This window comes from Anser anser (assembly GCF_964211835.1).
Source record: "Anser anser genome assembly, chromosome: 1".
In the NCBI taxonomy this organism is placed as follows: domain Eukaryota; kingdom Metazoa; phylum Chordata; class Aves; order Anseriformes; family Anatidae; genus Anser; species Anser anser.
In genome coordinates, this window is record NC_139720.1 from 76049232 (window position 1) to 76074152 (window position 24921).

Below are 24921 nucleotides of genomic sequence, written 5' to 3' on the forward strand. Positions count from 1 at the left end.
TGTCTACAGCAGATTAGGGAACAGACACCTTCCAACTCCAATTATTCAGCAGTAATAACAATAGTAATACCTCCAAGATAACCTACAGGCTTACATAGCACTCTGCACGTGTAGTTTTATGAAATCAGATCGTTCTGATATGTTAAGATGAGGAAACCAAGGCACAACAAAATTAATCAGTAAAACCCCAGTAGCTAAGTCCAGTGCTCCTCAATACCCATCACAATCATTCCTGTGTCAGAGATACACGCAGTATCACTGCCTGCAATTCCTTCTGCTTTTCTCATCTACAGCATCATCAATTTATACAAATACCACGTATTTTTAAATGCTATGAGAAGAACAGAAAATGTCTCTAGCTGATTATCTTAAGATTTTAAACAAGCAAACAAACAGACCAATTAGCAGCACCATATCAGTATCTGAAGCACAAAGCATAGTTCATATAACCCAAAGGAAGATCTGAGGAATTGAGTTGTTGCTTTAGTCCCGCCTATCACCTTCTGTTTATTATTACAGTCAGATCAGGTCAGCATTGAGGAAAAGCAAGCTGTTCCTCTGGCAAGCTTTCACAGGCATACGTTTGAAAAACGAGGTTTAGACACTTCAGGAAAACAAAAGGGTTTATGGAATCCTATTTTTAGGGCTATGAAGATGGTGAAGGGTCTAGAGGGCAAGACGTACGAGGAGCAGCTGAGTTCCCTTGGTTTGTTCAGCCCAGAGCAGAAGAGGCTGAGGGGAGGCCTCATGGCAGCCTGCAGCTCCCTCACAAGGGGAGTGGAGGGGCAGGCGCTGAGCTCTCCTCTCTGGGGACAGCGACAGGACCCGAGGGGATGGCATGGAGCTGGGACAGGGGAGGGTCAGGCTGGGTGTTAGGGAAAGGTTCTGCACCCAGAGGGTGGTTGGGTACTGGGACAGGCTCCCCAGGGCAGTGGTCACAGCACCGAGCCTGCTGGAGTTCAAGAAGCATTTGGTCAATGCTCTCAGTTTTCTGGGTGGTCCTGAGCAGAGCCAGAAGTTGGACTAGGTAATCCTTGTGGGTCCCTTCCACAGCCTATAAATCTATTCTATGAATACTAAATGGTACAATGAACTATGGGGAAAAAAGTAGAATTACACAAGGAAACAGGAAAATAAAGCTGAAAACAAAGACCATTTGACCTGAGCCCTGGGTTTTTCAAAGGTGCAACTGCAGAAGTCCTGTGCCTGCTTACGCATGTGTTTGCACGGGGCCCTGGGGCTTTTGCAGCTGCTGTGGAGGAAGCACATTCTGGAGAAAAACAAACATATTCTGACTATGCTGTTGGCAAAACAAAAGGCGTCTGTGAATTCACAAGTTTTCACATGTACCTGCAGGGATGTTTTACCAAGGTGAGACCATCAGATTTTATAACTGTTGAAATTTCAGCTGCCATAGGACACTACTCCGCAGTCACATTCACGAAGCAGTCAGAAGCATATACGTGCATCCAGGGCTGCACAACTGCAGGTCCTCTGGGGCCTTGCTTGTAGCCATTTTCTTCTCCTGAAAAATGTGATAGCCTTTGTTCTAACAGCTCTAATGTCAGGGCGTGAAAACAGTCACCTCCACAGGCGGTAGAGGCAAACATCTCCTAAGGCAGTTCAGCTCAGAGGAATCCCCTTCTGAAAGGGCTGTTTTCATCTCCACTGCCTACAGAGGTAGGTTAGGATGACTAACTAGCTTGGATATGCAACTTTTAAGCACTCAGCTAAGGGCAGACGAATCCTTCCTGGCAGCTGATACAATGCCAGCCCTCTGCGTGATAATGGTACCTGGAATTAATCTTTAAATTCATCAACATGCTTCTCCTGATCCTCTCAAAAGCCTGTAACTGTCAGTCACATCCATAACAGGTTTCTCAAACACTTTCAGAAACCCAGCAATCAAACAGGAGTTCAGCAGCAAATGGGCATGACTTACAGTTAAAATATGTTCTAAGGGCCAAAATTAAGCAAACAAATTAGATGGCCTCCCTGCCCCATCCCCACCTCTACCACAGAGCAGCAGAGGAAGACTGAGCAACTGTCTCTACTGCGTATACACCCAGCTCCCAACAAACCTAAGAGAACTGGAATCCAACTGTGGTTTGAGCATCTTGTCATTTTTATATCCTTTAATTCTGGGCACCTCACGGATAGCAAAAATATTCTCCACAAAGAAAAATGACAAAGATCTGAAGCTGTCTATATAGAGTTTGCTAAAAATATCTCTTTGGAGACATCCTTTGCCAAATAAGTGCCAAAACTTCAAAGGCTGAATTATAATGTTGAAATATTTGTAAAGCATGTTTGTTATGTTTCTTGTGAAGCATGGCTGGCAGTCAGAGATGACATCTTTCAGCTCTAAGACTTGGTCCAGGCAATAACTGGAAGTAGCTCTTCGGTGGCTTACGTGAAATGAGTCAATGGATTTGCGTCCAGCTCTCAATAAATTAGGAACCACATCACAAAACATCTGTAAGAGACACTTCCTTTGTTGATACCATTTTAAAGGCCAAGGACTGAATAAGGTAGGAAAAATGAGTTATCCTCCCTCAAAATAGTATGTTCCTTCAAAACATGAATTGCTTTTACCAAGCATCTTTTGTGAAAGTATCTCAGGGTCTTTTATCTTCTAAGCTAAACATTTCTTTAAGAAATATACATAAACCCACACTTTCTCAGTCGGAAAAACCAAGACCTGCTGACTTTCATCATGCTACAGTCATGAAAAAGGAAGGCCAGACAGGAATATTCCCATTCCACATGCTAACTGCATTTCTCATTTCCAGAGCCAACAAAAGTTTAACAGCTCCCACGTATTTTTCTTTAAGAAAATTTAGCATACAAATATAGTCTCTCCTTGAGTAAACTGCTCAATTCCAAGGGTACATGTCATTATGAATTTTGGCCTAGTCTCTTGTCAGAAAGGGGGCATGAAGCAAATAATCCAAACTTAGAGCACTCAGAAAAACATACAGTACCGTAAACTCCTATAAGAATAATTTTAAGAGGACACAAACAGTACAGGATCAAATGTTTTGATCATGAACATCTACCTTAACTTCCTGTAATAAAACCCCATGCCCCTGGAAAGCATCGTATAAATCTCAGTGAATTAACTTTGCTAGAATTCAGAGCAATAGTTTTGAAAAAAAATCAGCCAGTAACTGATTTGTAACTAATTTGAACTCTGTTGCATTCAGATGACATAAGGTAATTGAACGTAAACACAGTTAATATTAGGGTACTGGTGCTGCTTTGTAAATTTAGAGGTGCCATTTCAGAGAAAAGAATGCATTTCATTCAAAGAAGATGAAAGCTTTCTGAATTTTGGTGCTCTGTAAACATCTGCTGAACTGATTGCATTATGTCTGTGAAGTATGCAGGGTCAAATGTGGTCAGTACCTCAAAGAGCATCGGATCTTTCAGCATTGAAAAAGCACTTATAAAGAGATCCTGGTACATTCCTGTATTCTCCCTCTGCCTGTCACTTCAAAATGTCCCTGGTATCCAGAACAGAGGCTGGCTTATCCTTTGTCAGTCCTCTCTCCCTCAAAGTTGATGAGAATCATGCCACCAAATCCAGTATGGGAAATGGATTTAGCTTCACATCAACCATAGAAGGTTCTTACTTAGAAGTAGCATTGACTAAGAAAGCAAAAAATCCAAGAGTTACAAAGAAATTTGTGTTTATTGATGCATTTGTCATTAGCAAATATTAATTTTGATACCATTGATCTGGAAAGCCATTAGAATGTATTCAGTGCAGCATCACTGTAAGAAGTAGGGTTCACTTAGTCCTGCACTCTTGGTCAAACACAAACTACATTCCTGATCTAGTCACATAAAAGATGGGGAACAAGCATAAGCAGGTGCAGCACTTGTTATACCACAAGCAAGAAATCCCCTATTTCCCTTGCTGGATGTACATATATGATAGGAGCCTACTCCTGTGACTTCACCTTGTAAATCAGATGCTTTGTTGACAAGATGATCACCACCCTTGAATAGAAGGAAGCTGCACCCTAAGCACAGATTCAAACATTCCAGACAGAAGTCTGGCCTTCCATCCAAGAAAAATACGGGATTTATTCTGCACTGCTCTTACTGCAGTTTATTAGTTTGCAATATGTGGATTCGATTTACTTTACAATTCAAAGAGAAGTGAGGAGGGTGGATCTTACTTAACCACTGTCTTTGCAGTAAAATGCAGCCTTGCTTTGACAGCCAGAAAAAGGAGGGAAAGCACTTAGATTCCACACAGACAGAAGAAAATTTCATCATGCAGCTACAGTCTTCAGCTGCATGCAGACAGATGCACATTCACTACTGCTCTGTTATGCCCTAAGTAAGAATAGAGAAGTTTACCCTCTTACTCCAAATGGCACTGTTCTTTAAAGATGATGTGACTGCTTGAAAGCACTTAGGCAAAAGAACCAAGAAAATACATTTAGCGTGTGTTTCTCAGGCTGAGGAAATTACAGTCAAACAGAAATAAGAAAGATACTATCAAATACAACTAGACTCAGAAGTGAGCTTCTACATGAAAAAAAATACAAAGAACAATACCAAGTTTCAGTGATTTTTAAAAAGACAGAGATAGTCTAATGGAGACTGTTGTATTCATTCTTCTCTTGCAGCCTTCACTCCTCCACACAAGCTCATCCTACACCTGGGGGCCAAAATCGGAAACTGAGACTGGACACCAACAACTGAAACTGGCTTTCTCAATTTTACTGCTGGTTTGATAAGAAGAGAGGGGACATGAGCTAAAATTACTTATCTTTACTAAAGTATAACCGTTTCTCTCCCATTTACCATATTACTTCCTTTTTCAATTTTTGAATTTCCACTACTCTTTAAATCCTTTCAAATGAAATGATCTATACTATGCATGAAAAAATGGATGCATATCTTAGGTGTTTTTTTCCCCCTAAAAGCTGTTTTTGACTGTAAAGATTATTTTACAGAGCAGGCTGTTTTTTCTTTTTTTTCTTTTTTTTATTTAACCAGATAATATGCAAACATATTTATTCACTATACCCTCACCATGGCCAGACATCAAAGCAGAAGCATTTCTGGCAGGCTCTGAGGAACCACTTTACTAGTTCCATCAAAGTATTCAGCAAAGTTGTGCTGCAGCCTTACTGCTGGCAGAATAAACTGTAAGCAGCAGCTGAAATCAGTGGCAAAGGTCAGGGCATGTTCAGAAAGGGTATATTCTCTTGTAGTGGGTTTACATGGCAAGGTTTTGGTAGCAGGGGGCCATAGGGGTGGCTTCTGTGAGAAGAATCCAGAAGCTGCTCTATGTTAGATAAGGGCCCGGCCGCTGGCCAGAGCCGAGCCAGTAAGTGATGTCGTTTGTGCCTCTGTGAGAGCATATTTAAGAAAGGGAAAAAAAACTGCTGCTACACAGCAGCTGGGAGAGAGAGAGGAGTGAGAAACAGCCTTGCAGGCACCAAGGTCAGTGAAGAAGGAAGGGGAGAGGTGCTCCAGGCGCCAGAGCAGAAGTTGCCTGTGGCAAGGACCATGGTGAAGCAGGCTGTCCGCCTGCAGCCCATGGAGTACCACGGTGGAGCAGGGTTCCACACTGCAGCCCATGGAGGAGACCACCATGAAGCAGGTGGACCTGCAATGACAGAGGCCTGTGGAGGACCCCATCAGAGCAGATTCCGGGCCGGACCTGTAGCCCGTGGAGAAGAAACTATGCAGGAGCAGGTGACCTGGCAGGAGCTGCTGGCTGTGGGGGACCCAGGTTGGAGCAGTGTGCTCCTCATGGATGGACCCCATGGTACAGACCCATACCTGGAGCTTGACGAGCTGCTGCCTGTGGGAAGCCCACGCAGGATCAGTTTGGGAAGGAGCTGGTTAGGGCTGCACCACAGCAAGTCAAATTGAGTGTCCACCCTGAGACTAACAGCACCATCAGAGGGATTGAACGTATCAGTACAGTGCTCATTTTGCACTCCTCATCATGACAAAGATCTGAGCAGTAAGTCTTAGAAAACAAGAGCACACATCCTTGTTCCTGTCATAGGAAACTGATGCAAGTGAACTTGCATCTAAATTGCATCCCAGGTGTTAAAATCAACCCTCTGGGAACACAAAGATTTACATACTCAAACTGATTAGCTGGTAGACACAGTACAGTCCTCACCTGCACAGCTCCATCCTTTTACATTACTACACCAGCAAACTTGAAAGCCAAATTTTAATCCTGCACACTTGTTCTCCTATAACACTCTCTTAACTACGTGGCCTCAAATTTGGAGACAACTTTCCATTTCTTTGTGCACTTGGGGCTCAGGGGGACTCCAGTGTGTTTCTTCCTGTGGAAGGGATGGACAAACACAGCCTGTAAACGGCACTAATGACTCAGAAACAGAGCTTGTTAAGTGGTGCATGCTATAATATAGGAAAGAAGCTGAAAAGATTTCCATTGTCTTTGAAGGCTTGCCAGCAGGGCTTGAAAATCTGAAGCATGCCACTTTGTTCTTCTCCCTCCACCTTTATCATTGGCTCATGAAAAAAGAAAAGGTAAGGAAAGGAAAGCGGAAAAAGATGACTTTAACAGGGTAAGGAAGGAATCTCCTTCTCCACCCCCCTCTTCATCTTCCAACCCACAACTGCTTTTGTTTTTCTAGATCTTTTTCTCCCTTCGATCAAAAAGTTACCCTTTTCAGTTTTTTTCTTAAATCAACTATTTCTAACCATAATGCTACCGTTTCCCATTGAGTAGTTACATTAAAGCACAGGCTCTGGCTGTACAGATAGGAGCATAAGGACAAAAAAGAATGCAGAACCCCTCAAGCTCAATCAATCTGGCAGCAGAGACAAGATTGCTTACCATGACCTTTTAGAGAAGGTAGGATAGATCACCTGTAATTCATTTTCTTACCTGAAACTATTTCTGAAGATAAGTATACTTAACACCACTGTTCATCATAACTTAGGGATTTCCAAACCATGGTCCACAGGCACCATCAGCAGTATGTGAATGGTCAGTGGGACAGGAAGTTTGGGGTTTGGGGACTTTTGTTGTTCTTTAAATCAAAGGCATATGATGGTCTCCGAGTGTGTTGCGGGTTGACAACAGACCGCAGCTCGCTGAACTCGAGAACCACAGCCTCAGCTTCTGTTGCTGTCTAACTGCTCCATGGCTTGCATAACTCAACCTCGGCAATAGTGATAGCAGTCAGATTCAGCTGAATGATACCAGGAGGACCTTTATTTGACTTCAGTTTCACACATGTCTCTTCTAAGCAGATATTAAAGGTCAATTATACTCATGTTTTGCACTACATACAAATAGTTATTCCCCCCATGAAGGTTCCCCTACCCTCTCATCACTAGATGTGTTTGATGTAACGTCCATGTTCTGCACTTTGTGCTTTTCAAACACTTCAAAGAAACAGTCTCTGCTCCATAGGTTTTCTACTCCAATTAGTGTCATTTTCTTTGACTTCTGGCTCACTCAGTTTCTACTAGGAATAATTCAAAGCATAAACAATTTACAGGAGATTATTCCAGGTGTTTTTAAAATATTTCAATCTTTTATAAAGGAAAAAAAAAAGGTTTACAAAGTTCTTAATTTTAAGGGAATAGCAATTGACATCATCTACCTGGACTTACGCAAAGCATTTGACACTGTCCCGCATGATATCCTTGTCTCTAAGTTGGAAAGATGTGGATTTGATGGATGGACCACTCAGTGGGCAAGGAATTGGATGGTTGCACTCAGAGAGTTGTAGTCAACGGCTCACTGTCCAAGTGGAGACCAGCAACAAGTGGCATTTCTCAGGGGTCAGTACTGGGACTGGCGTTGTTTAACATCTTTGTCAGTGCCATGGTCAGTGAAATTGAATGCACTCTCAGCAAGTCTGCCGATGACACCAAGGTGTGAGGTGCAGCTGACACTCTGGAGGGAAGGTATGCTCTCCAGAGGGACCTGGACAGGCCTGAGAGGTGGGCCTGTGTGAACCTCATGAGGTTCAACAAGGCCAACTGCAAGGTCCTGCACCTGGGCTGGGGCAGTCCCAAGCAGAAATACAGCATGGCCAGCAGGGCGAGGGAGGTGATTCTCCCCCTCTGCTTTGCTCTTGTGAGACCCCACCTGGAGCACTGCGTTCAGCTCTGGGGCCCCCAGCACAAGAAGGACGTGGACCTGTTGAAGCGAGTCCAGAGGAGGGCCACAAGGATGATCAAAGGGCTGGAGCACCTCTCCTGTGAAGAAAGGCTGAGGGAGTTGGGGGTGTTCAGCCTGGAGAAGAGAAGGCTCCGGGAAGAACTTATAGTGATCTTCCAGTACCTAAAAGGGGCCTACAGGAAAGATGGAGAGGGACTCTTTGTCAGCGTGCATCGTGATAGGACAAGGAGTAACTGCTTTAAACTAAAAGAGGGTAGGTTTAGACTAGATATTAGGAAGAAATTCTTCACCCAGAGGGTGGTGAGGCACTGGCACAGGCTGCCCAGAGAAGCTGTGGATGCCCCATCCCTGGAGGTGTTCAAGGCCAGGCTGGATGGGGCTTTGGGCAATTTGGTCTGGTGGGAGCTGTCCCTGCCCATGGCAGAGGAGTTGGAACCAGATGGTCATTAGGATCCCTTCCAACCCAAACCATTCTGTGATTCTAACTGCTACTTATGCAACTGAGCAGCAAAGTCACCAAATCCGGCACCTAAGTGAGTCAAGATGCTCACATCATACGTATTCTATATGAACTCTCCTTTTCTGTTAAATGAGAAGATAAACAGGACAAGATAGCAAAGAGTCCCCACCAAAAATCAAGCATGTAAGAACCCATCTAAAACATTTCAATAGAAAATGATCATCTACACTATTTGCTCACAAGATATTTGAGATCTGAATTCATGAAGAACTTCTGTTTAAATAAACCTTGCTTCTCTGCCCTTGGTATCTTACGATGTAATGATAGCCATGCCTATTAAGATTGGGGCAGAACTATACAATAAGACTTTACCAGAAGCTCAATTTGCAATATGTTCACGTTTTATTTTCTTCCATAAACTTAATTGTCAATATTTCCTCCTCTGTATTTTGAAATCAGACTTCATGCCTTTCCTATAGCATTTGCAGAAACCAAGATCCATGCTATAACTAATTTCAATAAATACAGGAAATAAATTATTTTCAACTGTAAGCAGACAGCAAGATTTAGTAGAAGTTTTCTTTAGGCACAGCAAAGCTTTCAATTTACAGAAGCAAAACATGGCAGGTCAGTCATGGATAATATCAACTCAACTGTTAACCAGAGTACTTTACCACTTCAGTAGACTAACTGAGCACAAACAAATCCAACAAAATCCAGTGAGAAAGACCGTATATTAATGCCACGAGCAGCGATAAAATTCCTTTCTTTCACCTAATCTTGATAGTCAGAATTCACTGGGAAGCACTCAGTGTTTTCCAAGAGATGGCACATTACAAACTCCACGCCCTACTTGGTAGATAAGTCTCACCAAGTGTATTTGCTACACAGGTACCTGCTAACCAAACGCCATTACTCCACTGAACAGGAATGCGCTTCAACAGTTGGCTGTTACATGTTGGTAACAGCCATGTCTTTCATTGCCTTTCATTGCTGTACAACTGCCTAGCATCCCGCAGAGAAGCTCTTATGGGGAACAAAATTTCCTTATAGTTCCATATGTTAGTGCTTGTAAAACTATATTGTTAACTATTGTTAAACACAGACTTTGTTCTCTGTATTCTGTTTCTGTAGTTTGTAAAAGCAGGTACTCCTATTAAATGCTTAGCTTGTGATTGAATTTGTTCTCTTTTGCTGGTCTGCCAAATGCTAAATACCACAAAACAGAAGAATCTAGTTATCTTTAACTTCAAGAAACAACGGCTGCCTCAGTAAAACACAGTGCAACACTCATCTGTGAAGCTAGTAATGTAAGCTATCCCCTTCATACAGGACTCATCATGCTAAAAATTAGTGACATTTTAAGTGGAACTATTCTTTCATCATCAGGCTGATATTTGGCTGGCATTCTGGTTACCTCCCTTACAAGGCACCAGCAAGAGGGAAGGGCAGGAAACACTTTATGCAACTATTCATTGTAAAAAATAATTAAAACAAATTTTAAGAAATGTCTGTGATAAAAACTCTTTTCCAATACACAAAGCAAGAAAAAGGGAGCCTGTTGCTATCGGACTAAGGGCTGCTATTTTTACCTGGATAAGCTGGAAAATGGGGATTTTTTTCCTGAAAGATTTTTTTTTCTGTTCCCATGGGAAGAAGGTGAATATTTACACCTGAGAACTGCTCCTGCCTCTCCCCACATTCTGGTTCAGATGTAGCTAGTCAGCCAGAGATCGTTCTTCATGGGGAAATAAAGTGGCCACATCTGCATCCTCTCACCCTCTCCTGGGTGCTCAGTTGTGATACATGGAAACCTAAATGGCTAATCATAAATTCAGCTTCAAATAACAGCTAGGTGGTTCTGTGGCTAGGTAACCTGCACATTGGCTAGCTGGTGGAAAGTACTTTCCTGCCTGCAGGAGAGCTATCTTTTGGAATTTAACTGTCTGTTCAGCTAGAAGCAAGTTCATTTCTTTACTAGTGTACTCATAATAATACCAAGGATTTCTAGCAGGAGGAGCTATAGCTGTTCTTGTGTTACACAGCAGTTGTGTCAGGCCTTTCTCAGCATTAGCTTCAGCTCTACTCATCCTGGAGAAAAAAAAAGTAGAAAAGAGTGATGTGTGGGGGAGGTCCTTTTTATCCAGTAAAACCTCCCCAGTGCCTGAACTCAGATTATTAGCGGTGCCAGCACAGTCAAGGTTTGCATGCATGGCAGAAGCAAACCTACCAGAGCAATGAACCCCCTCCCCACAGGGCAGACCTCGACACACTCAGCTCCCCCGGTGAGGCAAGCCACTCTTGGCCAGCAGCTTTCTTTTGTCTGTCCCCTTTCTTCCTTTGCAGTAAGTTTCAGGGCACTCACTCATACTTTCAGATGAACTCGATCTGTTTGTACCAAACTATTACTTGATAGTGCCTGTTCTTTGTTGAAAGGTGACTAGCAGTATCTTGTTTTATGGCTTCATAAGATTCTTGCTATTGCGAATTCCTGTAAACCCAGCCTACCTTTTAAAGTCCACCACTGTTTCCTTTTCCTAGTAAATATACAGAAAGCAACTCTCCCCTTGAAAATCAAAATCTCACACAAGCAGTCTTCTGAAGCATGTTTATTACATTAAAATTCTAGGTGTCTGCTTTCTTCATCATACTCTACTCAGTTCTAATTCCTATAAAACCATATTTCAGCTAACAAATTGCAAGTTTATTTGTAGGTATACTAAGAATATACATCACAAACTAAGTGCTAAATTTACAGTTCAAACCAGAACACAAAATCCAGTGTCAAAATTACTGAGAAATCAGAAAGCCAGATGATTGGATAGATTGCATAGATTAATACTATTTCTCAATTTGTTTTTTTCTTCAATCTCTAAGAAGTATTTGGTGAAATATAAATGCAAGCCTCACAAAATGGCCTGATTTCAAACGTAAAAGGCAGTATTAATGATTGCCAATTTTAATGCTCTCCATGCTGATCAAATTATTTATGACAAGGAAAATAAATTCTTCCTGATAAATTCCTTCAACCCACTAGCTCCTGTTTTGGTTTTATTGTTGTCAAAGAAAAAATGTTCTACTGCTTCCTCATGCAGATGCAGTGGACTGACATAAGTTATTCTGTAGCATTAGACTACAGAGCTGCAGCACTTTTCGTACCAATTCAACGACCAAGTTCACTCTTCTGCATCCGGCAAGGACCACCTTCTGATCCTTCCAAAAAGGACCCGTCTTCGCCGTGCATCCAGTTCACCATATGAATTCAGACCAGGCACAAGATAACTCCTCTCCGAGTGCACGCCCCCTAGCGTTAGATTTGGTTACCCTCACTGTTTATACAACAATGAAGTGTTCTCAGTAGTTATTAAGGCTCCAGACTGAAAAAGCCTGCATCAATGTACCCAAAGAATTAAACTTCAGTTATTTACCAAACCCACGTTTTTCTGCTAAGGTAATTTAAATACTACTGCTGACAAGTTAGCCCTAAATGCAACTATACGTTGAAATGAGCTGGGCAGGCGATAAAATGATCTTGTGGACAATATTATGCTTGATTTATGTCCACTGTCATTACCTAAGACACACAAAGCCTCTTTCCGGGGGACTCTAAGCAGACCATTTGCCACATAATATCAGCTTAGTCTTTGTGCTGATGAATACTGTATTCAGAGAACTAATTCTTGTCATTGTAATTTACATGCCTACCCTGCAACTCTTCTTAGAATACAAGTATCAAAGCTTATCAATTGGCTTTACATTTTAACTAATCCCCTGCTCCAACCTGTTGGTGCGAGAATTTTTATTAGATGGGAACTGAGTGAAAATTGAGTTTACGGGAGAAGATAAGCTTTAAAAACACAAACCCGCTGCCTAGTCAGGCAGTGGACAAAACCCACGCCATTAAGCTCCTTGTGGTCACTCAAAGATTCAAGAGAGATCCCAAATCACAGCAGGTAGCTCAAACAATAATAAATAAAGTTATGATCAATCAAGCTCAGAGTTTTCTCATTGTGCATGGAGAGCATGGGGTCCTGGTCCAGGTCCACCACAGTTTATGACTGGGTGTGGTTTTTTTTTTTCTTTTAAAAAAGACTAACTTTCTGCAAATTAGGCAGAAATGCAACATGATACTGGTTCACTAGGCTATAAATATTTGATCATTTTGAATTCTGTTTAGCTAGTGGTTTGGTGATTTCTTTTCCCTTGAAATGTTAAAGACAAAATGCCTAATTTTAGATTTTTTTTTTCTGTTAACCAACAATATTTAAATTGAACATACATCACGCCATGGTCAAGGTGAAAAACTAAGCTCTAATTTCACAGAACTATACAAAGCTGCCTTTTTGGAATTCAAGCCACCTTTTTATAAGAGGAGAACTCGACTACATACAGCCCAGAAGATAAAACCACATCAGTTTTACTGGATACAATAAAATTTCTCAGCTACAATGAGCCTGACCACTGCTTAGCACCTGGAGGAGCACCTTGGCTTGTTTGCAAGTATTGCAGTTAACTGCTCTGGGTAACACTACAACTGGTATTTTTTCACTGTTGAGTTCCTAAAGAATAAGGAATGAAGACAGAGATCTTGAAGATTGTTTATTTTTTGGCATATTTGATGGAACGTGCCCAGTGATTTAGGGACATTTATCAGTGTTATATCCACTCACAAACAAGAGCGGACTTGGGAAAACTGTAATCAAAACACTGAATCAGCGTATGTGACAAAACCCAACATCTGTGGTCTTCAAAGTACATTTCACCACTCTACAGCAAAAGAAAAGTAAAAGCTGAACAACACAAATATACCCAACAATTATCTGAGAAAAAACTTTAAATTAAACTTCAGCATTGCTTTTCATTCAGGGGCTACATCAAGGGTCTGGATTTTACAGCAGGGAATCAGGTGTGTGACATCGGCGGGGGCACCCTTTCAGCATGCATGTGAGCTCTGTCATTCTAACCCAAAACGTTAATAAAGAAAAAGACGAGAACAAGAGACACCTCATGCTTCTTAGCATTTAAGTTTTATCTGAAGCCATTGCAAACCGCCTGGAAACACAGAGCACAAGCTGAAACTGTCAAATTACGGGCCCAATCCCAAACTCCTTCGAATACAAAAGCAGGTTTTGGATTTGTCCAGTGGAGCAAGCAGGAACTATTGAGGATTTTTTTTTTTTTAAGAGCTAATTACGGAGCTAAATCCATTAGTATTTATTTGTTTATTTCCACAGAAGGCAGGGCATCCTCACGCCCGCAGCCGCCGGTGCACCCCTCAGTGCCCACAGGCTGCCCCCCCCCCCCCAACGGCCCCTCATCGCCCAACCGCCGCCCGCGTGCCCCCAGTGGTGGCGGCTGGGGCGGGAAGGAGGGGAGAACTCGGCGGCGGCCCCCAAGGGAGCCGCGGGCTGAGGGGCAGCGGCCGTCCTCCCTCCCTCCGTCTCGGCGGCGATGGCTGCTCCTGCTGCCTCACGCCGGGAGGGCGGCGAGCCGCGGAGGGGAGGCTGAGGGGGATTTCGAGGCGCCGTTTACAGGGTCTCACCTCCCCACCGCCACCCAGTGCAGCGGGGTGAGGAGCGGGCCGGGGTGAGGGGCGCCCCACGGGGCGGCGGGCTGCCCGCGGCACTCACCTGTCTGCGCCGCCGCTGCCGCTGCCGCCCTCCTCCTCGCTCGCTGCCCGCAGCCGGCGCGAGCACGGCCCCTTCCTCCGCGCTAATGGCAGGAGAAGCAGAGCGGCGGGAGGGCCCCGGCGGAGGGCTGGCTACCGGCGGCTCTCGCGAGAGCCCGGCGCCGCTGAATGGGGCCGCCATTGGCTGCTGCCGTTACCCGCGCGGAGCCGCCCGGTCCCGCTGCCCCGTCACGGCACCGCCGGGCCTAGCCCCGGTCCCTCGCGGCCGGCGGGGACCCGGGGAGCGTCCCCCTCGGTGCCCCGGCACGGTGTATTTACAGCCCCAGCGCTCAAGAAAGGGTGTTGGCGTGCTGTGTTCACATGGCATGCAAGTGAAACCCTGCTTTTGCTGTGCGAGGAGCAGCAGCGCTTGTGAGGAAAACTGTTATCCCGCGATGCGGATTTCTTGTAAAGCCAACGGTGTAGAGGGCAAACCTGAGCTCAGGTCGGACGAATGACATTCAATAGCACTGTTTTCTGCCTCTCTCACAGCGCCCAGCACGTGGAAGCTGGTGAATGTTCGTACTAGTGTTGTGACTTGAGGATGGTTGCTGATGACCCAGACTTATTTGGCAACCACATTTAGTTTATTTTACCTCATTAAATTTATTTTACCTGAGTATACAGTGACAACAGGGTCATAAGAGTTGGGTGCACTAAAGCAGATTTATTTCCCAGACACCTTACGAACCCAGGACCTTGGTCCTGCAAGTGGATCTATGTGTTCCATTTGCCTTCCAGCTGAGCCAGGAAATTCACCGTGGACCTACCTGAGCACTGTGGACCTACCTGCTGAGATCGGTTTTCAGAAGCATTAGTTTTGGTAGGTGTGAAATAACAGAAGCCTAAAACTAGCACATTTTAATTGGGATGCAATGCAAGAGTGCTTTCTGGAGGGACAGCCCCCTGGAGCCTGTGGTAATGAAGTTGTGCACTCCCATTTACCTTGTTGCAGTGTTGAAAGCATAGATATACAACCCAGAAAAAGAATTAGCGCAAAGGGAAAAGACACTATATATTATGATAAGTAAATTCAAAATAAACTGATTATAGATCTAGAAAAGCAGTATTTCACTAAAGCACTCTTCCCAGAGCAAAAGTCTTTACAAATCTTTATAGATACCAGCAGTAAAGGGGAGAGGCAGAACTACCACCATCCCTAACAGGAGTGGGGACTGACTTCAACTGGGGTTTTTGATGTTTGGGAGCTTTGACTTCAGTATCTTGCTTCTGCCTGCTCCCCTCCTCTAAAGCTGTCAAAGGGAAGCTGAGGGAAGCAAGGTTGGTCCCAGAGATGATGAGGACCATCTGGGACAATGAAAATTGAATGAATATTCACAACATGATGTTACAGTTCCTGACTTGCTGCTGCTACTCCTCTTGTGGGTCCTGCCAGCACAGCAGATGGCAGACACTGAAAGACCCTTTTGCCAGTGGAAAATTACTGAGTTTTGCTGGTCCTGTGTATGTGTGTGTGAGAGGGGAAGTGGGGCAAACTTCTCTTTTCAGGGGAGGAAAGGAAAACAAATGGTTCCTAAAACTACAAAAATTACCAGCATGTAAAAACTGGTCAGTTATTTTGGACAATGATAAATGTCTATTTACATAATGAGTTTTCCTCATAATTCCTTATAACTTTCCTCATAAGTCAGCATTGTGAGTTTTCCAAAATAGTAGTGCAATTAACAAGAGAAACAACAGTGTAACTATAGCACTGCCTGTTACTTAAGAGACTGATGGAAAAACTGAGTATTTCATATTTCTATTTTTACCTGCCTGTGGAAGCATTTTTTTTAGTGGATTTTCCATTGCAAAATAAACATGGTTTATTTTAAATTTCTAATTTTTCTTTTTTTCTTTTTTTTTTTTTCTAACGTAGCTGTATATATAGAAGGATTTTCTTTACTCAACCTTGCAATGGGATAACCTCTATTGTAGTTGAGGTCAATGGGATACCTAACATGAATACAGTTAGTCACATCCATAACCTTTGAAGGTCTGCACGCTTAAAGAAAGCAACAACCAAATGCTCACCCTGAAGTGAACCATGGCAGAACCAACCTGCAAATAATTTCTGTGCAGGCAAATGAGGTGGGGAGAGCTGACAGGTATACACAAGGTTTTAACCAAAACTGTGATGCAACTTAACAGTTATTAATCAGCAGTGTTTGCTCAATAACTTATGTTTATGTATATTTGCAGTTAGCCCTTAGTTTAGAGGTCTAAGAACCTATTGACTACATAGAAGAACATCTTTTTAAGTTGCCAGGTTTTGGTCATAGTAAGCATTTTGAAACAAAATCTTTGCTTTAAACGTGTGTACTTGTGCGCACGGCATAATGTTCCAGTCCTGCACGCTGCAACAAGCAGCGAAAGGTTCTGTGCCCTCTGCTCAGACCGTTCTGGCTGCAGGATGAGGGTACACCCTGGTGCGCAGCAATTAAAGGCAAACACAAAAGCCTAAACACCAGCTGTCAAATTCCACTGAACCTCTGAAGCCTTCAAAAAACTTAGGGGAAGGACTGTAGCAAACCAAAACAATATAATGCTCCCATTTTTGTAATTCAAAAGAGGGATATCTTGTCTGTGAAATGATGTTTATATGAGGTTTTGACATGAATTGCTGTCTTCTGCGGTCAGTTGGTGTAACAAATACAGAACATGATATTGGAGTCATGCTAGAGATGTCCCTTGGAAATACTCTATTTTTTTAACCATAAAAAGACCTTCTCAGCATCAGAAATAACATATAAATGCTTAATTTACAGGAAACATTACAATTAGTTTGCAACTAACTACTTAACTAATGTAACATTTAGGAATCAATTCTGATTTTCCTTTCTTGCTTTTTCTCTGTTTTTCTGTACACTATCAACCAGTTCTATTTCATAAAAATAAGCCCAAAATACTAAAACTTTTAAGATTAGTCATGAAATAAGGCAGAACTAGGTGAGAATGGTGCAGATTATACACAAACACATTTTCCAGTGTCTTTATGACTTTTTCAGATGGTTTTGATAGTTTTTAAACCAAATTTTACTTGTAATTCCCTGATCTGCCTAAATAACAAAAGTGTATGATTTTGTTCAGGGTTTTGCACCCACTGAATGTACTGTTTGGTTGCCTGATTCCTGTGGGGCACAGTAGTATATCACATGCTTATAAAATGCTGAGGCATAGAATAAAATGCAATTTCTTAATAGGCAAAGTGCAAACTTAGAAGGCATGTGTGGTTGTGCTTCACAGGGAATGTTCCACAGTTGAATCAAACAACTAAGAAGATCTTGGTCTGGAAACTCTTGAAGAATTAGGTAACGCTGAAATCGGTTGTTTTGGTACTTCTGTGGGAATATTCATGTGAGTAATATTATTCATCTTGTTGTTTGCTAGGTCGGGCTCTGTACTCAGGAAACTGCCATCAGTATTTAAAACGATGTATTTAAAACAACACAGGAACGACTGTACCAGTTCAGACCCAGGCTCTGTCTAGGTCACAGTTCTGTCTTCCTGATGGTTGTGGGCAGACACCTAGGGAAAAGGAAGAACAGAACAAACTCCCAACAGATCCCTTTAAAACCCTCCAGCTATCCTGAGCCCGATGTGATCAGCCTATATCCTAACCCCAATGGGTTGCTACTCCAAGTGCTTGTGTGGTCTCCTCCTAAAACCCTCTGAATGTCTCTCATTCCCAGCACACTTCAGCAGGGAGTTCCATGGCCTGTTGTGTGAAAATCTCTGCCTTTTCCTTATTCTGAGCCTGTTTTCTGAGAGTGTCTTGGTATCACTAGGATTGGTGTCAGCACAGACAGCGGTCTGTTGATCCTGTCTGTCAGTGCTACACTTCCTTTTATATCCTGTACCTCCTCGGTTTTCTTTATTACAGACTAAAGAGTCTTTGCCTGGAAACTGTTCCATACTTCTCATCATCCTTTTTGACCATCCCTGAACCTCTTCCAACTCTATTATATTTTCGGAAGTAAAGAGACCAGCATTTCACTATTCATGGAGTGGGTGAACCATGGTTTTATGCAGGGCCATAAACTTCTTGCCTCACTTCTTGGTTTGAAAGCAGAATACATCATTTGCTATGCCTCTTAAAATTAGTAACAAAGATGTTAAGTTCTTAATGAAGTGCCTTTCATAGGCATTTGTGACAATCCAGTTCTGTTCAGTACAACCAACTACAGACTGTTACTATCTCCATTCCCGTTCTTAGAAAGTTCTAGTTTACACTTTCCTGAAGGCCCAGATAATTTTCTTTGTATTAATAACATCTCTGTCACTGGGAAACCATTTGTTTCCATATGTGTAGTCTAAGGAACAAAGCAATTCATTCAGCTAAACAAAATCAAGGAAATCACTATGGTCCCCTTACAGGCTCTCAGCTCATATCCTGAGTGTCTTAGCAATTTACAACTATCATTCCAACACAGTATTTTGCAGATTTTCAATGCCATTTGAATGATTTCTTTGCTATGAAAGTATTACTGTTTTTTAGCATAGACTTCTGTCTTGGCTTCAACTTTTGCAGGCAATTTGGAACCCACGGCACGGTACTTCCTGGCACAGAGGTGTCAATTTCCTCATGCAGGAGTTAAAGATGTGACAAATTTGATTGACTTTGTAAGCAATTAAATTATTTATAGCTGAGTTCACTTAAACAACGTCATCTCTTAAAATATTATTTTCTGGATTCTCTCTGGAGAAAATCCTCGTGGACTTGCTATAGATATATTTAATACATGATCTTTTTCCATAAACAAAGAAACACTGAAAGTCTGGAACAAAAAAAAAGTTAGCAAAAACACTAATTAATAACAATTTTAATTATTAAAGAAGCTCAGTGTTCTTCCTCAGTTAGCACAGTCAGCTTTGAACTTTCTTTAAATATTAGAGAAAGATGAAGTTGGCAATCTTTTCCCATGAGACCCCTGAACATGAAATAATACATTTAATAAAGCACTCCTTCAGATTCTTTATTCTTAGTTAATGTATTTGATCTGGTCTTACAGTGTTTCAGGAATGAGCAGATGCTTTTTCCCCATAGAGAAGATTTTGTGTAGATTCTTTCCAAATTATCCTGATACATGGCAGATCACCTTTATATTGCAAGCTTACTGCATGGTCTGTCTTCTTACTTAATATTTGCTTTCTGCTCGTCTTTGCCATATAGCTGTACAGATCAGCTTTTGTGTCTGACATAAAGCTCTTAAAATAAGTTAAGAAAAAAAGAAACTGGAACAAAATATAAATGAAATGATGCAACTTGCTGTTCCATTCTGTTCCCTGCTTTTCAACCCTGGTGCATCTATTTTAGGGTCTGATGCTGAAGTCTCCAGACTCGCGGGAGCTATCCCATTGAATCTGTTGAACATGGAATTCTGGAGCAGCCTATGGAGGGGACATTTGTGCTTGTAAGGGACAGCTGGCACCATAGCATCATGTAGCTACTTGTAGCATACATAGGACAATCAAGAAACACAAAGCAGGCACAGGAAGCGTGGAGACTAACCTGACTGGAATTGAACCTGCTGGATTTCTTCTCCTGTAACTTGAACCCAGCACTTCAGGTTGCAGGATAGGTTCATGTGTCTGGTCTTGCAGAATGGGGATGAAGTTTGCCTGCACAAGGTGACAAGCTTCCTGCCTGAAGGCCATGGTCTTCTGGCCCCTCTCCCTCTTGACATCCTCATGTACGGATGGTCAGTGGTGGGGGAGTCAAAGCCTGCAGTTAGAGTCTGTAGCTCAGTACGGAGTTGGTAGAGAAGGTAAGAGGATGGGTTACAAGGAAGCAGAAATAAGAGATCGTTGGAGTTGTGAGGAAACGTTTCTAGGACCATGAAAAATTTGTTCCAAAGTGGCTGATATAAGCTCACTTGTGTTCATGTTTAGGCACACTGTTGCTAAGGTGGGTGCTCCAGCTGTGTAGGTACCTCTGAGGAGCTGCACTGAATGGAGGCTTTTGGGAGGGAAGAGGCAAGGGGCATGGCTAGCCTGAGAAAACTACAGTCTCAGGAATAAAGGAATCTCCAGATCAGACCCTCCGTTTGTTTCCATGATGAAGTAAGTAATGGCTCAATGTAAAGAGACCACCAGGCAGAAACTGAAGATATTTATTCCCCAAAGCTATCCTAAAATGCAGCCTGAAAACTTTTAAGAGCTCAGAAATCTGAAGTCATCTTTCCCCTCCCAAACAGTCACAAAACCATGAGTCAGAAATAGAAGGAAAGGATGGTGTTAAAAACCTGAGGTTTGACCAAGTGCTTTGATTATTTAACTTCCTCTGCCTTATTCCTCCACTACCCTACATTTCAGTGGAATAATCAAAAGCCTGAAAACTCCATCCTAAATACTCACACAAAAATGCAGCCCCTGCTCTGATGCCTTCTTGATTTACGTCTCCAGTCAGTTCCCTCACTGTCGTTCAGTCCCATTACCTGAAGCCCTCCCAGTTCCCAAAGTCCCCTTAGCAGTACCTGACTGTCTGCCTGTTCTTACTAGATTTCCCTGGTATCGCTTCCTGTTTGATAACATGAGAAGTCTTCAAGTTTTTGACAGTAATCTGGTTCTCTCTTGAGAGGTGTTGCCCCTCAGCCAGCTCTGGAGCTAAGTGCTTGAGCCCTTCCTGTTTCCATCATAACAGTGCTTCTCCTACACTTCTGCTCCTCCCTCAAAGCCACAGGCTGCTAGTGAGGAAGGCACTGTTTGCTGCCAAAGTTGCAGCAAGGGCACTTTAGCAGTGAACAGTAAACTGTCTCTGCTTTGCAGAGCAAAGAGAAGTCTGAGAGATGTTTTTGCAGGAGCAGAGCTGTCAGTTCTTCAGGTCTGCATATTTGTCATACAGATCAATTAAATGCAATAAAAATCTACAGGGATACAAAAATAATTGTTCTCAACTTGGCAAAGGTCAGTTCTTAAATGAGCTGGCTTCTTAACAAATCTGCATAACTACATGTAGTGTAACTCTAATTTGAAATAGGGATATAAGAGTCAGTTTTCACATGTCCCTCCTATAGTCCCTATGAATATCCAGAAAATGTACTCTTTGTCTAGTGAATGGTGAATTGTGCTGCTGCTGAAGTCTTGATAAACCATCAAGAGTCAGTTCTTGGTTGAAATCAGTTTTATGGGGTCTCTGACTCTGTCCATTTGTCTGTCACAGGCACGCACATGTACACAAACAGTCAATGTAGTTAAATCTGGCCCACGAAGATGCCATGTGTACTGGCCTCTGCCAGCAAGATCCTAAGTTTGCTTGTTGATAAAGATCTGAAGTTTTTGTGTCAGCAAAGGGCAAGTAACACTACGTGCTGTCGCCCTACACAGTAGGGTATCTGCCTGACCATTCAGGCAGTGTGCAATGTGAACACAAAAAGGAGTGTGCGCTTCTCCCATTCATCTCAAAAGCGACCCTCTGAAGTGGTCAAATTCATTCCAAGTGAAGTGCTAATTGCTGTGAGCATTGCAGTAATAGTTTTAACACTTCAGCAATATTTTTCAAAGTTTGCTAAGGAGAGGAATGGGTCAACATTGCATTTGTAGGTCAAGCCCATACAAGCCCATAAGAAATCGATACAATCACCCTGTGAAGAAATACATAATAAATAAGATGATGTTTTGGTGTCCCACCTGTGTCACAGGTAGAGCTTGCAAAGAAGCTACCATCTTCACAGTTTAGCCTCGGCACAGAGATTCAATTAGGTAGCCTTTTAAGCTGCTTCTGTAATACAAAATAAGTAAGCATGCTGTAATTGCCTTCCTTCTTTTGCTGCTTTCTTTCTGAGATTTACCTTCATTGTCCTTCTTTTTCGCTGTCAAGGCAATTGAGAACATAAATTATATAACTAGCCATTTCACTTTTTGTATACCACAATCCCAAGCTGGGATATAATGATCTAAGGACAATCTCCATCTGCAGGAAATAAGAAAAAAGTGATTACAAGCAAACAAAATATTACCAAACTTAACGCAGCCTCACACTTGCTTAGGCTACTAATGAGGGAGGGCAGAGAAAAGAAAACAATTCAGTTCCATTCCAGTTATCTTGTGAGCTTGGATTTTTAAGTGAAAACAATTCAATTAAGTGCCACAATGTGAAGAAAACAATTGGGTCTGATAAAGACAAGGCAGAACACTGAAGAAAAATATATGCTTAAGTTCTTACTGTAAGCCAACAAAAGATTTTGTGTTTTCCCTGCACTTATTACAGAGCCTTCACCACATTGTCTCTGAGTGACTACAGCATCGTGGAGGGGTAGAGCCGCCAGCCCAGAACATTTAGCAGGACCAGAGCAAGCAGTGCCAGATCTCTGTGGCTGTCATTACGTCCAATGAAATTCTGGGGTCCTCAGGAGTGTGGAGCCCTGCACGGAGACTGCTGGAATGACAACAGGGCGAGGAATTAAGCCTGCAATGCTCAAGTCTGCTAAGGAGAAAGGCCACAGGGGGTCCAATGAAGAAAAGCTTTTTCAAGCAACATCAAGCATCGAATTCCCAGAGCTCTGTTCTCACCCTCCCAGTCAACAGTCAAGGATCAGCCACATTTTTCAAAAATGATTGCAGTTCAGCAAACACAGGCAACAAGCTGTCAGCAGGGTGTCAGTAAATCTGGAGCTGTCAAAGGCATTTCCTTGCCTCTCCAAAGGGAGCAGAATGTTAATCACTGTACTTATTTTTCTCCTTCCGCTGTAATTAGCGATGCATGACCTCAACTTGACCACCTGAGTTCACTCAAAACTCTTGAAAAAAGCAGTACACTCAGAGGATTACTGACAAAAGAGAGTAGGTTTGAACGGACAACAAAAGGTCAAATAACTAGCCTAGATTTGTGAGGGTCTGTTAAAGCAAGCAACCTGGTGATGGGGACTGCATACAGAAAGAGTAAGCATGGATAAAAACTCTCTTAGGTATCTTGTGATTTAACTAGTATCTCCTGTCTCACTGGGACGGTAGCATTTCTTAGTAAAAACAATAGTTCAAGGGCTATTTCCAGAAAGATTGTGTACAGTAGAGTTGTTTCACTAGCTGGAGGTTTTTCATCAGCTGAAATAAGTAGGAATCCCAATTCTTTAATGAAGAATTCTTTTTTTTTGTAGGATTTTGCATGTAGAGGCTGTGGTATGACCCACAGAGCAACACAAAGCTCAAAATCAGGACTGAAGCCTTTGGTTCCTTACCCTAAGTATTATGTGCTAGGAACATATCTCAGCAATGAATGCAGAAGGGAAAGGCGTGAGAAAAGCAAACACAAACCAAATTCTTCAGAGAACCCAGAGAAGTTTCTTATTGGAAAAAAATATTTCAGATGTGAACAACACTCAAATCTGCTGTAGGGAAGAAGAGCATGTAAACTCACTGTTCATAAAGGCCTGTTACAATAAGATCTGGAAGGTAGTTCAGAGACTCACTTCAGTTATGCGGAGACAGAGATGTGAAATGCCAGGTAGAATCATAGAATCATTAAGGTTGGAAGAGACCAGTATCATCTGGTCCAACCATCCCCCTACCACCAACGTCACCCACTAAACCATGTCCCTAAGCACCATGTCCAACCTTGCCTTGAACACTCCCAGGGACCGTGATGCCACCACTTCCCTGGGCAACACGTTCCAATGCCTGGCTGCTCTTGCTGAGAAGAAATGTCTCCTAATTTCCAACCTGAACCTCCTTTGTTGATATTAGGGAGAGTCAGGGAGCAGCAAGAGCAGGGCTTCTCCACCAGGGAGGACAACCTGGGGCCAAGGGTGATCACAGCACAGGTAATGCCCTCGCTGGCCAGGGCACCATCCTTCAGCATGTGAACTGGGCGTGCAGCAGCCACCAACAGTCCCAGTCACAGCAAGCAATGCTGAGGTATGGAGTCTGCCCAGGGAGTCCAGTCAGGAGCAGCACAAAACACAACTGTAGACAAGAGCACGATGTAGATCTGAGGTCTGTCCAGGAGACAGGACTGGAGACAAGCTACCTACAATGTGGATCGGACATCCAAAGAAGAAACAGGGACAGAGATGGGGTGGGCACAGGTACATCCACAACATAATCGGGGCAAGGGCTGAAGTCCCTCCTAAGGAAAACTTCTAATGAAAAAGGCACACCAGGTCCCTCCTGAGCATGAAAACAAGTCAGACATGAGTAAGGTAGTAACAGCAGGTTTATTGTTCTCCAAGCTGCAGAGATCAAGTGCAGGGCTGTTACAGGTACTTCCAGTCCCAGTTACATTGTCTGCTTTACCTTATATTCCCCTTTTCACCCTCCCCTGTTCTTCCCCTTCCCATCCCTCATCCCCTCTTGTATAAGCAACTCACACAGGCTAGATGCTGTCCCATTGGCCCTCCTGTTGTTGTTATGATGCTCTTTTTGGTGCTTATGATATGGCTGCTTTGATCATTTCTACCCCAGTCAGCAATTCTATTTTGTCAGAGCCCCTCTTTTGTCACTTACATATGTTTCTCATTTCTGCCATTTTTCATGTTATTGTCTTGTTAGTGTAGCCACAGGTCAGGGACTGACAGCTGCATATATGTTGCTCCCCTTTTGCTATCTCTAATGCCTTGTACTTCTTCATGTTGTTATCTTGCTCAGGAATGACCTTCTGTGTATTTCAGCAATTTACATCAGCTAATAAGTAGAGAGCATTTAACTTGC

At 42.8% G+C, this 24921-nt stretch overlaps 1 protein-coding gene across 2 annotated transcripts in view; it reads right to left on the reverse strand.

The window, feature by feature from the left end:
- STK38L (serine/threonine kinase 38 like) overlaps positions 1-14384 on the reverse strand; it is a 48850-nt gene extending 34466 nt beyond the window's left edge. The window contains exons 1-2 of one of the 2 annotated variants that reach the window (XM_083813193.1): positions 14240-14359; positions 1351-1525 (exon numbers count right to left, since the gene is read on the reverse strand). The gene's annotated coding sequence lies outside the window, so the exon portion shown is untranslated. Of the gene's footprint in view, positions 1-1350; positions 1526-14239 lie in introns of both variants that reach the window. The other variant, XM_083813191.1, reaches the window with a different exon arrangement.
- Between the last annotated feature and the right edge of the window lie 10537 nt (positions 14385-24921).